Source organism: Carassius gibelio, chromosome B14 (genome assembly GCF_023724105.1).
Source record: "Carassius gibelio isolate Cgi1373 ecotype wild population from Czech Republic chromosome B14, carGib1.2-hapl.c, whole genome shotgun sequence".
In the NCBI taxonomy this organism is placed as follows: domain Eukaryota; kingdom Metazoa; phylum Chordata; class Actinopteri; order Cypriniformes; family Cyprinidae; genus Carassius; species Carassius gibelio.
Window position 1 is genome coordinate 29,106,811 of NC_068409.1, and position 16,468 is coordinate 29,123,278.

Consider the following 16,468-nt stretch of genomic DNA (forward strand, 5'->3'; position numbering starts at 1 on the left):
GTATTTCTAATGTTATCCATTTTGTCAGTGAAGAAATTCATAAAGTCATTATTATTAAACTTTGATGGAATATTTGTATCAGGTGGCGTCTGGTTATTTGTAATTTAGCCACTGTGCTAAATAAAAACCTTGGATTGTTTTGGTTATTTTCAATGAGTTTGTGGATATGCTCGGCCCTGGCAGTATTTAGAAACTGTCTATAGCTGGACATACTGTTTTTCCACGCAATTCTAAAATTTTCCAAGTTAGTTTTTGTCCATTTGCATTCAAGACTACTAGTTTCGTTCTAGGGAGAGTGAGTATTACGGTTATACCATGGCACAGTACATTTTTCGCTAACCTTTTTCAATTTGATGGGGGCAACAGCTTTTAATGTATTAGAGAAAATGGTGCCCATGTTGCCAGTCATTTCGTCTAGCTCATGTGTATTTTGGGGTAAAAATAGCAGTTGAGATAAATCAGGAAGGTTATTTGCAAATCTGTCTTAGGTGGCTGGAAAAATAGTTCTGCCCAGACAGCAATGCAGAGCCATATAGTTAATGTCAGTGATACGCAACATGCACGACACGAGAAAATGGTCTGTATCATCATCGCTTTGAGGTACGATATCTATATCAGTAAGATCATTTCCATGTAATATATCTAGTGTATGATTAAAATGATGAGTGGGCCCGGTGACATTTTGCTTAACTCCAAAAGAGTTTATTAGGTCAGTAAATGCAAGTCCTAATTCACCATTTGTAGTATTAGAAAAGATTCCAATTATTAACAAAGAGCATTTCTGTTCTTTACACCATGACAATAACCATTAATTTAAAGCAACAAGTCTATTGAACCTTTCATGTCCTTGTTGATACGTGGGCAGTGGTCCTGACACGACCGTCGTGCTGCGAACTGTTTCGATCCTGAAGTCCCTCTACAGTGTCTCTGTATGCCGCAGCATGGTGTTGTTAAACCCGGCGTAAAGCACGACCGCTCTGGGGCATGTGCAAAGAGAAACACTGTAAGTCAAGCAGCTGGCTGGGGAACAGTGCAAGATGATTTGTAGTGCATGACCATGTAAACACACATTACTTTTGTGGGATTATGTACATACAGCAGTACAGGGGCGCTGCACAAGATCCCGGGCCCTATGCATAGGCAGTCCTAATAATAATAAATAATGTTCATTGATTAAAACATCCACTAAATTTAACTGCTTTAAAAAATGTATCGGACAAATATTTTTTTTTTTTTTTTTTTTTTTTTTTTTTGCATAAATTATTCAACCTCAGTCCTGATCAAAACTACCAAATGTTTAAAAGAAAAATCTAAGATTTTAACTCTTTAATTACCAAGTTCATAAATTATGTCACTGATTTGGGAAAAAAAACACACAATTACATATTTTCAATATAAAAAGTGATTGTGGACTGGATATTTTTATTTTTTTTTACCTTTTATCACAGTCTTTGGCAGGTCAACGATTAGTAACAAGATTGGCTTTGTTGCATTGTTAGTTTTTGTGCAGCATTAGATTTTTTTTTTTTTTTTTTCATCATTTGTTCCATTATAACGACATTTTTGATTGCAAAGCCATGACACCATATAATCATGCATTCTTGATTGTTTGTGGTTTTCCCTTTTGGGAAGAGGTAAAATTTGTTATTTTTACAGTTGATCACTAGGTGGGACCATTAACCCTTTAGATAGGCCTGTGCAAAAAAAAAGGCTTAGTTTCTGGCTTGTATATGGAGAATAACAGCAAATTATAGTGTTTGTGTGTGAGATTCTTGATTGTTTTCCCTGTTGGGAAAAGGTAAAAAAAAATATTTTTACAGTTGATCACTAGGTGGGACCACTAACCCTTTAGACAGGCCTGTGCAAAAAAAAAAAAAAGGCTTAGTTTCTGACTTGTATATGGAGTATAACAGCAAATTTTAATGAGAGAGAGAGAGAGAGAGAGAGAGAGAGACCTTTGTGCATTTACCTTGATGTATCTGAAAATATCCAAATATGCACCTCATGCTCTCAGAACTACATGGAGTAAACAAAAAAGAAGTGTTTATGCACCTGCTGCCTTTTGATGTTGAAAAGTAGAGTTGTTCCGATACCGATACGAGTATCGGAAATATCACAGATACCACAAAAAATTCTGGCATCGGCGAGTACATGAACCTATATGCCGATCCAATACCATTTTCAAGACCTAGTTAAGACCGCTAGCTTTGCCTAACCGCTGCACGTTTTTTTTTTTTTTTTTCGCTGCTCAGAATGCATTGCAAACACAGGAAGTTGTGCTGTGTTGCCACAAGCAACCCCTGTTTAGAGCAGCGAATAAGAAATGAAAACGAGTTAGCAGCACTGATCTATATAAGACTGGATCGCTCATCGCGTTCTAAACTGCCAACAGACAGTGAAGCAGCTCCTATATTATAGATCAGTGGTTAGCAGTATGTCCGCTGTTTAGCAGTATTTCAGACTGAACCAACCAGACAATAAAATGGCGAATAGGGATGCCACAAGTTCTGGCACTTCACTACCAAGTCGGTGCTGAAAATTGATATGAATCTGATACATTTTTAGAGCAGTTTAATTAAGTGGTTGTTTTCATCCCGAACATAACGAAAGGCTAATGAATTTGAACAATGCACAAGGGATATTTCAAGGGCCATTTCTTCCTTTGGGGCCCTGGTAATCAGTACTGGTTTTACCCCCAGTTCGACGCCCCTACAGCAGTGTGTGTGAAAAGTGTCCAGTGGGGGGTGGAAAAAGTGAGATAGTTCATGTTTCAGGAGGAAGGGGGTTTGTTTGGGGTTTCAGAGGAGAAAGTTTTTTTTTCTTTATTTATTAAAAATGTATTTATTTTGTGGTCCAGGGTAACAGTTAAAGATACATATATGGTGTTGTCAATAAATGACCTTTTCAACTTTTTTTTTTTTTTCTCTCCACAGAAGGAATAAGGCTCTGGAGTGATTGTTCCAATTTTAACTGCCAAATACGGTTTCTTTGAGAGCCAAATAACAAATTGAATGATGACTGCCTTGAGAGGAACATCAAAAGTAAATAAATAAAACGTCCATTTTTTTCTTTCTTGCAACAGATGGCAATGGTATATTTTCCATGTTCTGAAAAGTGGCCCATTGTGTGTATGAAATGAAGCAGCATGTGAGAAGTTGACTGGAAGACAAAATGAGCTACTTCGACTCATTTTATTTATTTTAAGAAATGTTCAGAGAAATAATATAATATTAATACTAATAAAACTAATAAAAAGACTATTTTTTTATTTTTTTATTTTTTATTTTTTTTATGAATTAGACAAGTGAATTACTGTGAAACTTAAAAGCATAATTCTAAAATCATTTTGTGGTCTCTTTTTTTCAGACTAACTCGAGATAGAATAAGTAATCTAGCATCTCAAAATGGCAACCAACAGTAAAAAATGGCCAATTAGGACTTCAACATTGCTTTTACTTTGAACATAAATGACAAAAAGTTGGATGAGAACTTAAAAAGGGACTTAAAAAATACTCCCTTTACACCCACGACTGCAAGCCTGTGCATGGATCCAACTCCATCATTAAGTTTGCAGACGACACCACGGTGATTGGCCTCATCAGTGACAACGATGAGACTGCCTACAGGGAAGAGATACAGCACCTGGCCACATGGTGCGCTGACAATAACCTGCTCCTTAACACCAATAAGACCAAGGAGCTCATTATGGACTTCAGGAAGAAGAAAGGAAGCACGCATGACCCCATCCACATTAACGGGATGGTTGTTGAACGTGTCTCCAGCTTCAAGTTCCTGGGAACCACCATCTCGGAGGAACTGTCCTGGGCCACAAACACCTCCAGCCTCGTCAAAAAGGCTCACCAGCGCCTTTTCTTCCTCAGGACACTGAAGAAGAACCAGTTGTCTTCAACCATCCTGGTGAACTTTTACCGGTGTGCGATCGAGAGCATCCTGACCAGTTGCATCACAGTCTGGTATGGGAACTGCTCAGTGGCTGACCGCAAGGCACTGCAGAGGGTGGTGAAAACTGCCCAGCGCATCACAGGGACACCGCTTCCTGCTCTTGAGGACATCCAGAAGAAACGCTGTCTACGTCGAGCTCGCAGCATTCTCAAGGACTCCTCTCACCCTGACCACGAACTGTTTAACCTCCTCCCCTCCGGAAGGCGTTTCAGGAGCCTCCGGACAAGGACCACAAGATTCAGGAACAGCTTTTTCCCTAAAGCTGTCTCCTTGCTGAACTCTGCCCTCTGACACACCTCAACTCCCCCCACACCACACATAGACTCCTCCCCCTCTTCAACACTCTGATTTATTTATTTACTCACAACAAGCAAAAAGTAACTTGTTATTACTTGCACTACTGCCTGTTCATCCAGGAACAATGTATAATCCATTTGCACATTGAAATATTTTTTTTCTATGCACTTTACTGTCCATTGCAATACTGTAAATTATGTTCATAGTTCTGCCTATAGTGTACATACACTTTTACATAGCCCATCTGTATAGTATGTTCATAGTACACCTATCTGTATATCGTGCTTATAGTATTTAATATCTGTAAATTATGTCCATAATACTTACCTGTATAGTTATTGTACATATTATAGACCTTTATTCTGTACTTACTGCTTATTGCACTTCTGGTTAGATGCTAACTGCATTTCGTTGCCTTGTACCTACATGTGCAGTGACAATAAAGTTGAATCTAATCTAATCTAATCTAAAAAGTGTTACAGTGGTATATATTACAGAGTATAATGGCATATTGTAATTAAATATATTCTCTAATCAATAATAATAATAATAAGACACTAGTCCCTAGACTGGATTTAATTAACCTTTTTTTCTTCTACATCTACAGTATATCAGTAATAGACAAAAAGGTCTGTACTTTGATTATTCATCGGCATACTCTAAAACAAGATTATAAGAAAGAGAGAACATTGAACAATTGACATCATCTCACAATGTAAATACTTAGCCTGTGGTTATTATCGAGACCAAAGAAGAAGTTTATTAAATTAACTTGAGAAAAAACCTTTTTATGCATGCAAATTTATATACTTCATATTTTGGGCTCTATTTGAACACTTTCACCATGCAATATTCTGCAACATATGATTGTAATCTTGAACTATAGGTTCGTTTGTGTTGTGTAACCTTGATGATCAACTGATAAATTATTCAGCTGAAGGCTTTCATAATACGGTTGATGTTTGTGTAAAAGTTGCATTTAAAAATTCAAACCTCTGCTTTGAAACAGACAAACACAGCAAATTCTCTGTTAGTGTCACTAAATGAATACATCAATTAAAATATTTACAAAAAATATGTTTAGATTTTCTTCATTTACATATGTTTTTGTCTGTATTTATTTGTATAAATATATATATATAAAACGTGGGTGTCGCAATACACTCTAAAAAATGCTGGGTTGTTTCAACCAAACTTTGGGTCAAATATGGACTAACCCCTTTTTTCGGTTAAAATTTTAATTACTAAATTTAACCCAACAGCTGGGTTAGTCCATATTTGCCCCAAAGTTTGGTTGAAACAACCCAGCATTTTTTAGAGTGTAGGCCATTTTTAGGGGGACAGACTGTGATGGCACAGAGGCAAGATGTGCGTTCATCGATAGATTGTTATAATATCTGAATCTGCCCAGTTCTGTCATAATTCCAGTTTACAAAATATCATGGGGTTGCAATAATCGATTCCTCATCTACTGTAGCCTAAGTTTTCTCTGCATCCATCCCTCATAACACCCCGTTTCCTTCAGCAAAAATTTAGCACATATGAAAGACTACACCATCCTGTGAATTTTACCCAGGAAGATAATGGTCCATAAAGGAAGCAGGTTTGTTCCCACAAGGATACATCAGAGACATGAATATAAAGAAAAACAACAATGATACTTTATTTATAAAAGTATAAAAAGCAATTCCACACACAGCTCCACTCAACTTAAAGTAACTTAAACTGCCAAGTATAATTCTCAAGAATGTGCAGTCTTTACAAAGAAAAATAAATGAACTGCATGCAAATGTGTGCTGTCTACGGAAGTACAGAGATACTTGTAATTGCACTGATGTATACCTGGTTAACTGGGAAGGATTGTGACACCAAACTGTCTTTGGACGGTTTTGGGACACCTATGGCTGGACCCTGACCTCTCAGTCACAGGAAAGTCTCAAAGAGGAGGTGTCTGTTTTATACACTAACAATCAATGGGCAAAAACAGTGACTGTGTCCAAGGAAGTGTATACCGCAGATGTAGAACTATTGATTATCTACCCGGCCTATTTATTTGCAAAGAGAATTTCAGTAACTATCTCATTGGTATACATTCACCCGAAGTCTGATGTTCAGAAGCCAACGGACATCAGTCAGGTGGTGCATCGGTATCAGTTGCATTCACTGGATGCTCCCCATTTTATTATGGGTGATTTTAACAAATGTTCTTTGTAGGGAGTTTTACATTTCTAGCAATAACTTTACATAAAAAACTTGATTTAGGTTATGGTTCAATACCAGATGCATATAGATCCTTTTCCAAACCCCCAATTAGTTGTGCAGACCATAATGCAGTTCCCTTTCAGTCGGTCACTCTCGACGCCACGTCGGTGACCGACGAATATGGGATGTCGCTTCAATAGACCAATCTACTTAGAGTGTAAACTAAACAAGCCAATGCACATTGGCATGCAATTATTGCATCCAGCTGCCGCTGATCACTGCTTGAGTATAAGAGGGCAGCAGGTGCAATGCATACCAGCTTTTCGCTTCGGAGCCGAGCATTAGTATCGCTCTGCTCAACTGTGTCTGCTGTGTTGCACTACCCCTGTCGTGTTGCAATCGGCCAATTCTCCTGTGCGCCTCAGCACTAAAAGAACATTTCTTAAAGAGCAAATTTCTCTAAAAGAGCTTCACGGGTGCGTCTTTGTAAAGACAATGGATCGTCCTTAAAAGGATGCCATTTCACCCGTGCATTTCTGCGAGCAACCCACAGAACGTGCTGGGCCCTCTTCAAGGAGCGTACCAGCGGTATCCAGTGGGACTCCCCCACTGGGACCAGATGTCGATCTCAGCATCGGAGGGAGAGCGGTCGGATCAAGGTTCAGCTGCGCTACCGTCCTCTGGGATGGTGACAAAGCCTGAGTCGGATCCCGAAGTGGCAGCTATGCTTTCCCGGGCCGCCGAGAGGGTAGGGCTCGAGTGGAATTCCCCACCGCGTCCCGAGCCCTCACGGTTGGATGATTGGTTTCTCGGGGTGGCGCGCGCTGGTTCTCAGCGCCCCACCCCAGTGCCTTTCTTTCCTGAAGTGCATGACGAGCTCACCAAGTCATGGATGGCACCTTTTACTGCCAGAAACCAGCCAGTGGGCTCCTCCTCCCTCACCACCCTCGAGGGCGGTGCAGCGAAGGGGTATTCAGGAATCCCGTCGGTGGAGCGGGGGGTAGCAATGCAATTGTGTCCTAAGTCCGCCGCCTCCTGGCGTGGAGACCAGGTGCTCCCTTCCCGAACCATCAGCCTCGGCTATGCGATTCAGATAGCCCGGCTTCCCCCCAAGCTCTGCGGTGTCTGCTACACTACAGTGAAAGCGTCCGATGCCCCTGTCTTGAGGAAAGAGATCGCAGTCCTACTGGCGAAGGCCGCGATAGAGCCGGTCCCTCCAGCCAATATGAGGACGAGGCTTTACAGCCAGTACCTCATTGTACCCAAGAAAAGCGGTGGGTTACGATTGGATCTGCGAGTTTTGAATCGGGGCCTCCATCGGCTACAGTTCAAAATGTTGACACAGAAACGCATTTTCAGGTGCATCCGTCCCCAAGATTGGTTTGCAGCAATCGACCTGAAGGACGTGTACTTTCATGTGTCCAAACTTCCGCGCCACAGACCTTTTCTGCGGTTTGCGTTCGAAGGACTAGCATATCAGTACAAGGTCCTGCCCTTCCGGCTGTCCCAGTCTCCCTGTGTCTTCACGGAAGTCACGGAGGCAGCTCTCATTCCTCTCAGAGAGCAGAGTGTTCACAATCTCAACTACTTAGACAAGCCTGTGCTGGTCCGATTGGACAACACTGCAACTGTTGCGTACATGAACCGCCAAGGTGGTCTGCTCTCTCGTCACATCTTGCAACTCGCCCGCCACCTCCTCCTTTGGAGTCAGAAGGTTCTGAGGTCACTTCGTGCGGTTCACATTCCAGGCCTGCTCAGTCGTACAGCCGACGAGCTGTCTTGAGCAATACTCCCGGGAGAATGGGGACTCCATCCCCTGACGGTCCAGCTGATTTGGAGGCAGTTCAGAGCTGCTCAGGTAGACCTGTTTGCTGCTCCAGAGACCTCTCACTGCCAGGTTTTCTACTCCCTGACCGAGGGAACTCTCGGCACGGATGCACTGGCACACAGCTGGCTGCGGGACCTACGCAAGTATGCGTTTCCCCCAGTGAGCCTTCTCGCACAGACATTGCGCAAAGTCCGGAAGGACGATGAGCAAGTCTTGCTAGTAGCACCATATTGGCTTACTCGGACCTGGTTCCCCGAAAAAGTGCTCCTCTCGACAGCCCTTCCTTGGCCGGTTCCTCTGAGGAGGGATTTACTGACTCAGAGACGGGGCACCATTTGGCACCCATGTCCAGACCTTTGGAAACTCCATGTTTTGGTCCCTGGATGGGACGCAGAGGTTCTAGGTGACCTACCCCAAGAGGTAGTTAACACCATCACTTCGGCAAGAGCACCGTCTACGAGACACGCCTATGCCTTGAAGTGGAACCTGTTCGTTGAGTGGTGTTCTTCTCGCCGAGAAGACCCCCGAAGATGTCTGATTGCGGTCGTGCTATCCTTTCTGCAGCAAGGGTTGGAGCGAAGGCTGTCTCCCTCCACCCTCAAAGTCCAGGTTGCCGCTATTGCTGCGTACCATGACCCCGTGAATGGGAAATCTTTGGGTAAGCATGACCTCATCATCAGGTTCCTTAGAGGGGCCAGGAAGTTAAATCCATCCCGGCCCCCCTGTATACCCTCTTGGGACCTGTCTCTAGTGCTTAAATCACTACAGCAGGGCCCATTCGAGCCTTTGCATTCAGTTGAGCTAAAGTTTCTTTCATTGAGAACTCTGCTCCTGCTTGCACTGGCCTCCATCAAGAGGGTAGGGGACCTGCATGCATTTTTGGTCGATGATTCGTGCTTAGAGTTTGGGCCGGCTGACTCCCAGGTAATCCTGAGGCCCCGGCCTGGCTACGTGCCCAAGGTTCCCACTACACCCTTCAAAGACCAAGTGGTGAACCTGCAAGCGCTGCCCCTGGAGGAGGCAGACCCAGCCCTGGCTTTGCTTTGTCCCGTCCGAGCATTAAGGTGCTACGTGGACCGGACGCAAAGCTTCAGGACCTCAGACCAGCTCTTTGTCTGTTACGGTGGCCAGGAGGTTAAATCCATCCCGGCCCCCCTGTATACCCTCTTGGGACCTGTCTCTAGTGCTTAAATCACTACAGCAGGGCCCATTCGAGCCTTTGTTGAGCTAAAGTTTCTTTCATTGAGAACTCTGCTCCTGCTTGCACTGGCCTCCATCAAGAGGGTAGGGGACCTGCATGCATTTTTGGTCGACGATTCGTGCCTAGAGTTCGGGCCGGCTGACTCCCAGGTAATCCTGAGGCCCCAGCCTGGCTACGTGCCCAATGTTCCCACTACACCCTTCAAAGACCAAGTGGTGAACCTGCAAGCGCTGCCCCTGGAGGAGGCAGACCCAGCCCTGGCTTTGCTTTGTCCCGTCCGAGCATTAAGGTGCTACGTGGACCGGACGCAAAGCTTCAGGACCTCAGACCAGCTCTTTGTCTGTTACGGTGGCCGGCAGAAGGGGAATGCCGTCTCTAAGCAGAGGATGGCCCACTGGATTGTGGATGCCATAACCCTGGCTTATCAGGCTCAGGATGTGCCCTGCCCGTTCAGGTTGCGAGCTCACTCAACTAGAAGTGTTGCATCCTCCTGGCCGCTAGCTCATGGCGCCTCACTGACAGGTATTTGCAGAGCTGCGGGCTGGGCGACCCCTAACACGTTTGCTAGGTTCTATAGCCTTCGTGTAGAGCCGGTATCCTCCTGTGTTCTCACCTCAAATGGGTAGTGGCACTGAGAGGCACCGGTTAGTGTGGGCTTGCTAAAACTGCTCCAGAGTGTCCGTACTGTAGACCCTGTTGAGATCCTCCATCACCCTAGGCAGCTGGACGCGGCGGAACGTCCGGCGCCAGGCCTTCATGATGAATCCGTGAGAACCATGGAAGGCTGGGTTCCATATTGAGACCTAAGCGTTACTCGTATGTGTATAGTCCACGGTATAGCCTTAGAGCTGTGTTTCCCCGGCAGACTTCTGCCTTCCCAAGAGGGTTTTAATCACCTCAAATTTCTCCGTATACTCCTAAGCGGATGCTATATGTGTATTTGCCTCCGAGACCTCCTTCGGGAAGGATGGGGCTTCTGCAGCGTCCCGGCTCCAAGCGGACCGGGTACGTTTTCCCAGTATTATCCAATCTCACCCAGTGAGGTAGTGCTTTGACAATGGTGAGTGGAGCTACTCGTTCTGAGCCCCGGCCTACACCTAATAGGGACGCAGGCGGCTCGCACAGGGCACTGGAAGGGGCAGCACCCATGGCGCTTTGATAGGGATCCCATATTCGTCGGTCACCGACGTGGTGTCGAGAGTGACCGACTGAAAGGGAACGTCTCGGTTACGTATGGTAACCCTCGTTCCCTGAAGGAGGGAACGGAGACGCCACGTCCCGTCGCCATGGTTGCTCTACCGCCGCTGAGCTGCCGGGTTCCCGGCTCGGCTCCTCAGCGAAAAACTTGTATTCATTGCACCTGCTGCCCTCTTATACTCAAGCAGTGATCAGCGGCAGCTGGATGCAATAATTGCATGCCAATGTGCATTGGCTCATTTAGTTTACACTCGAAGTAGATTGGTCTATTGAAGCGATATCCCATATTCGTCGGTCACCGACGTGGTGTCTCCGTTCCTTCCTTCAGGGAACGAGGGTTACCATACGTAACCGAGACGTTTCTTTGCAACCATGCTATAAACCATGCTGCAGAGAATTAGACCTGTTACTACATAGATCATTTCAAAGATGGACTTATGATAACCTCTTACAATTACAAAACTGCTTTGATCGCAGTGAATGGGACATTTTTAAAAATTGTGTAGACAACGATGAGTAAGCTGATGTTGGGAGTTCATATTCACAGTCTGTGATACCTAGGAAAATGTATTCAAATAATAAGCCCTGGGTGACAAAAGAGAGGGGGTTCAGCGAAAAATCGGCAGCTGTCAGCAGGAAGTGGCTGTCACTGGCAGCAGGAAGTGGCTGCCAATAAAACCGGATGGCAGCTGTCGCTAATACCCGGAAATTGGAGGAGGCTGCCGGCGGCAACAAGACAAATAAATAATTATATACACTTATGATTATGTTTAATACTTTTTAAAATAAGTATAAATGTCAGTATTGTATATTATTTGATTTAAAATATTGATCAAATATAAACAAGAAATAAGATCATTTTGCTAAACGTTAATTTCCAGCTGAATGTTTATGCATGCATGTATCATTGTTTGTGTGAAATAAAACAATTTATATTTGTTTATATACGAGAGTGGCACTTACTGGGTGTATGTTGTATATTTATTATAGGCTATATACACAAATGACTGAAAAGAGAGAAGTCTCAGAGACCTTTATTTAAAATCATAATTTGCAGTTATATTTGTAGTATTTCAAGAAACAACTATATATATAGTATAAAGTAGCTGTTAAATTTGTAACTGGGTTAGTAAGTTGTCAAAGTCAGTGCTTTACAATGTAAACAGTATAAAATATATCCAGTAAGCAAGCAGACTAAAATATCAATCAGAATCACTAACAACAATCCGGAGGTATTTTCAAGACTCTTAGATCAGAACTGATGAGGTATACAGAGTTACTTCTCCAGCATCTTGCACCAATCACTGTAAAACCCAGAGTGGATGTGCATCTCACCTCATTTTCCTCTTGCAACATGGTCAAGTCAAGCATAATTTATTTATATAGTGGTTTTAATAATACAGATCAAAGCAAAGCAACTTTACAGTATTAAATAGGAAAATAGTGTGTCAGTCAATAATGCAGAAGGACATTAGTAAGCTCAGTTTGTAGTCAGTTTAAAAGACAGTTTATCATTCAATTCAGTGATGTCATCCTTCAACTCGGTTCAGTTTAAATAGTATCTGTGGAATCGTTTGCATTCATGTCAATGATATCACTGTAAATTAAGTGACCACAACAAAGCAAGCCAGAGGCGACAAGGAACCAAAACTCCACCAGTGACAAAATGGAGAAAAAACAAGGTCTTTACAGGGGATCTGTATCTGGGGCTCTAGTTGTCCTGGTCTCCGCTGTCTTTCAGGGCAGTAGAGGTCCTTTCTAGGTGCGATCCACCATCTGGTCTGGATACGTACTCGATCCGGGTGACTGCAGTGACCTTCGAATAAGAAAGAAACAGATTAATATAATTGAAGATGTTAATATCTATACGATGTTTGATAGGGAGCCAGTACAGGGTTTACAGAACTGGGCTAATCCGGTCATACTTCTTGATTCTAGGGAGAACTCTAGCTGCTGCATTTTATTATTCATAAGAAAATGGTGACTTTAATACCTAAATTGCTTTATTAACAGTAGACATGCATGCACAGCCATATTAATGATTATTCCCATTGCATCTTGTCATGTACAGAGCAGTGATTACATTTTCATGCATAATTTGCACACCTGGTAAGCAGTTGTTGTAAACCTCGTCGCAGTGTCTGCAGGGTGTACATTTTGTTGAATTCCTGACATGGCTCAGACTTGTTCTCCATTTTGTTCCACCTGTATATTGAGATGAGGAGCATGAAAACAGCATTATTACAAAGATAAACATTCAGACATGGCAACTGAGAAATGTAATGTTATGGCACCTTTTTAAACCTCTAATCAAATATGTAAAAGAAGATACTCCGTCAAGCCAGCTGGATTGTGCCCTCTTTCGAAAGGAGTCTGTATACAGTACAGCAGACTTCTGAATTTGGAACAAACCAAAGACAGACTTAGTAATGTAGCATCACCCCTCCTCCAGGATCACGTAAAGAAGAATTTCCAACAGGACAGCATCTGGCAACTATTGGGTATTACAAAAAAAAAAAAAAAAAAAAAAAAAGGTGTCAGTGCCATGGTTTTGTCTCAAGATGCACATCGACATCAGTAATGTTTTTTTTTTTTTTTTCTAAATGCATGTTTACAAAAGCTACTTCAATGTTCTAAATTTAACTACAGCCTAATCCTGGCTTAATCCAAGCCCTGTCTGTGAAACTAGACCTAAAAGTTATAAGGAATTATGAACCGGTCCATTATATTTTGTATAGATAATAAAAAATAAAATAAAAAAATGGTTTTGCATTCACATGCTTACAACTTCAACTGGTACACAGAACAGTTCTGCACATGCATAGTATTAGAGAAAACACACCTCAATAGTGCTTTTAAGAACTCTTAAGTTAATGTATATCACACAATCTCCTGAAAGACTTAACATGCAAAAATATATGGTTAGTGTTGCACATTTATCTTCTATCATTCCAGTCAAACAACATTCTTTTATATTATTCAATAGACTGTTAACACGCTAACAAACGTTAATATTTAATGGTACGTCAAACGTAATTTGAAGTTAATGGTAGGCCCCTAACAAGGTACACAAACAACGTTGCTACCACTAATTAGATTTCATTGAACAATTAAACCAAAGTAGGCACCAAGTCTTATCTGAACCCCTGCTGTGACAAAATCATTGAAACATGTTTTAAATAAGAAACTTTTTTTTTTTTTCCTTTCTTTCTTTTTTTTTTAAGTACAGATCTGGAAAAGTGTCAGGTTACTAAGGAAGTAAAACGAGAAATTAGGAGGGCAAAAAATGGAATCCAAGGCAACAGTGGAGGAGAAGTTTTATTAAGGGAAATATTCAGTCAGCATGGAAAGGAATAAAGAAAATGGCTGGTTGGAATTACTCAAACTTAGTCTTTGATAGAAAAGGGAGAGATAGCAAATTCATTTTTGATACACATGATTTTAATGAAACATATGGATTTTTATTCTAGTTTAAAAACAGAGGAATATTTGCAGATTGATAAAGCCTCTGTTTTTTTGTTTGTTTGTTTGTTTTTTGATAAAGCCTCTGGATTTGAGATTTTTGGACCAGAAGATCTCAGATAGTACAAGTAAATGGAGAACATTCCCAGGAATATTATTCTGTACCTGTATGGAGTACATACAGGAACTGTGCTCCCTTACGAGAAAAAAAATTAAAAATAAAGTTTATTCAAGTGTGCTGTTAGTATACTTTTAAACTAAAAATAGGAATGCTTTTAGTTTACTTTTAATGTACTTCTCAGAAATGGGCTTTATGTACTCCTCATACATATACTTAAATCTACATTTGAGTAAACTTGACTTGTACTAACAAAAATTCTAAATATATGTATATTCCTAGAATCCGTGTTTACATTATTAAACTATAGAAGGTGCTAGTACACATCTGCACAGAATTTCCAAAAAACACAAGTGAAGAAGAAAACAGAAACTCAACTTACTAATACTGTACATGTAACATGATCATCTGACATGAAACAGCATCAAAACTGTAATGTTTAAAGTTTAAATAAAATGTCAACAGATGAAGAGGAAATAATTACAGTCAAACTTTGGGGTGTTGATTGACTCCATCTACGTTTTGATTATCATTCTGAATCCAATTCATGGTATTTTTTCAACTTTGTTCAAAATGTTATTTCTTTATTTTTTTATGAAACATTAAAATGTTTAAAAAAATAATGTATGAAACTAGAATAAAATGTTCCTTTGGGGCCCTGGTAATCAGTACTGGTTCAACTTTTTTCTCTCTCTCTCTCCACAGAAGGAATAAGGCTCTGGAGTGATTGTTCCAATTTTAACTGCCAAATACGGTTTCTTTGAGAGCCAAATAAAATTAACAATAACAATTTTTTCTTTCTTGCAACAGATGGCAATGGTATAATTTTCCATGTTCTGAAAAGAGGCCCATTGTGTGTGTGAAATGAAGCAGCATGTGAGAAGTTGTCAGGAAGAAAAATTGAGCTACTTCGACTCATTTTATTTATTTTAAGAAATGTTCAGAGGAATAATATAATATTAATACTAATAAAAAGACTAATAAAATATTTTTTTTTTCTATGAATTAGACAAGTGAATTACTGTGAAACCTAAAAGCATAATTCTAAAATCATTTTATGGTCTCTTTTTTCACACTAACTCGAGATAGAATAAGTAATCTAGCATCTCAAAATGGCAACCAACAGTAAAAAATGGCCAATTAGGACTTCAACATTGCTTTAACTTTGAACATAAATGACAAAATGTTGGATGAGAACTTAAAAAGTCTTACAGTGGTATATATTACAGAGTATAATGGCATATTGTAATGAAATATATTCTCTAATCAATAACAATAATAATAATAATAATAATAATAATAATAATAATAATATATTATTATTATTATTATTATTATTATTATTATTATTATTATTATAAGACACTAGTCCCTAGACTGGATTTAATTAACCTTTTTTTCTTCTACATCTACAGTATATCAGTAATAGACAAAAAGGTCTACTTTGATTATTCATCAGCATACTCTAAAACAAGATTATAAGAAAGAGAGAACATTGAACAATTGACACCATCTCACAATTTAACTACTTAGCCTGTGGTTATTATGGAGACCAAAGAAGAAGTTTATTAAATTAACTTGAGAAAAAAACTTCTTATGCATGCAAATTTATATACTTCATATTTTGGGCTCTATTTGAACACTTTCATCATGCAATATTCTGCAACATATGATTGTAATCTTGAACTATAGGTTCGTTTGTGTTGTGTAACCTTGATGATCAACTGATAAATTATTCAGCTGAAGGCTTTCATAATACGGTTGATGTTTGTGTAAAAATTACATTTACAAATTTGAAACCTCTGCTTTGAAACAGACAAACACAGCAAATTCTCTGTTAGTGTCACTAAATGAATACATAAATTAAAATATTTACAAAAATTATATTTAGATTTTCTTCATTTACATATGTTTTTGTCTGTATTTATTTTTATTTATATATAAAAAAAAATTATATATATATATACAGTGGGGCTCGAAAGTTTGGGCACCCCTTGCAGAATCTGTGAAAATATGAGTAATTTTCAAAAAATAAGAGAGATCATACTAAATGCATGTTATTTTTTATTTAGTACTGTCCTGAGTAAGATATTGTACATAAAAGATATTAACATTTAGTCCACAAGACAAAATATTTGCTGAAATTATTAAAATAACCCCACTCAAAAGTTTGGGAACCCTTAATACTGTGTGCTGTTAC

At 40.4% G+C, this 16,468-nt stretch overlaps 1 long non-coding RNA gene across 1 annotated transcript; it reads right to left on the reverse strand.

Annotated features, from left to right (window-relative positions):
* Positions 1 to 11,706: 11,706 nt before the first annotated feature.
* Positions 11,707 to 13,182, reverse strand: LOC127971183 (uncharacterized). The gene is made up of 3 exons (XR_008156767.1): positions 12,983 to 13,182; positions 12,795 to 12,893; positions 11,707 to 12,504 (listed from the first exon to the last, which is right to left on the reverse strand). It is a non-coding gene; the product is annotated as an uncharacterized LOC127971183 (long non-coding RNA).
* Between the last annotated feature and the right edge of the window lie 3,286 nt (positions 13,183 to 16,468).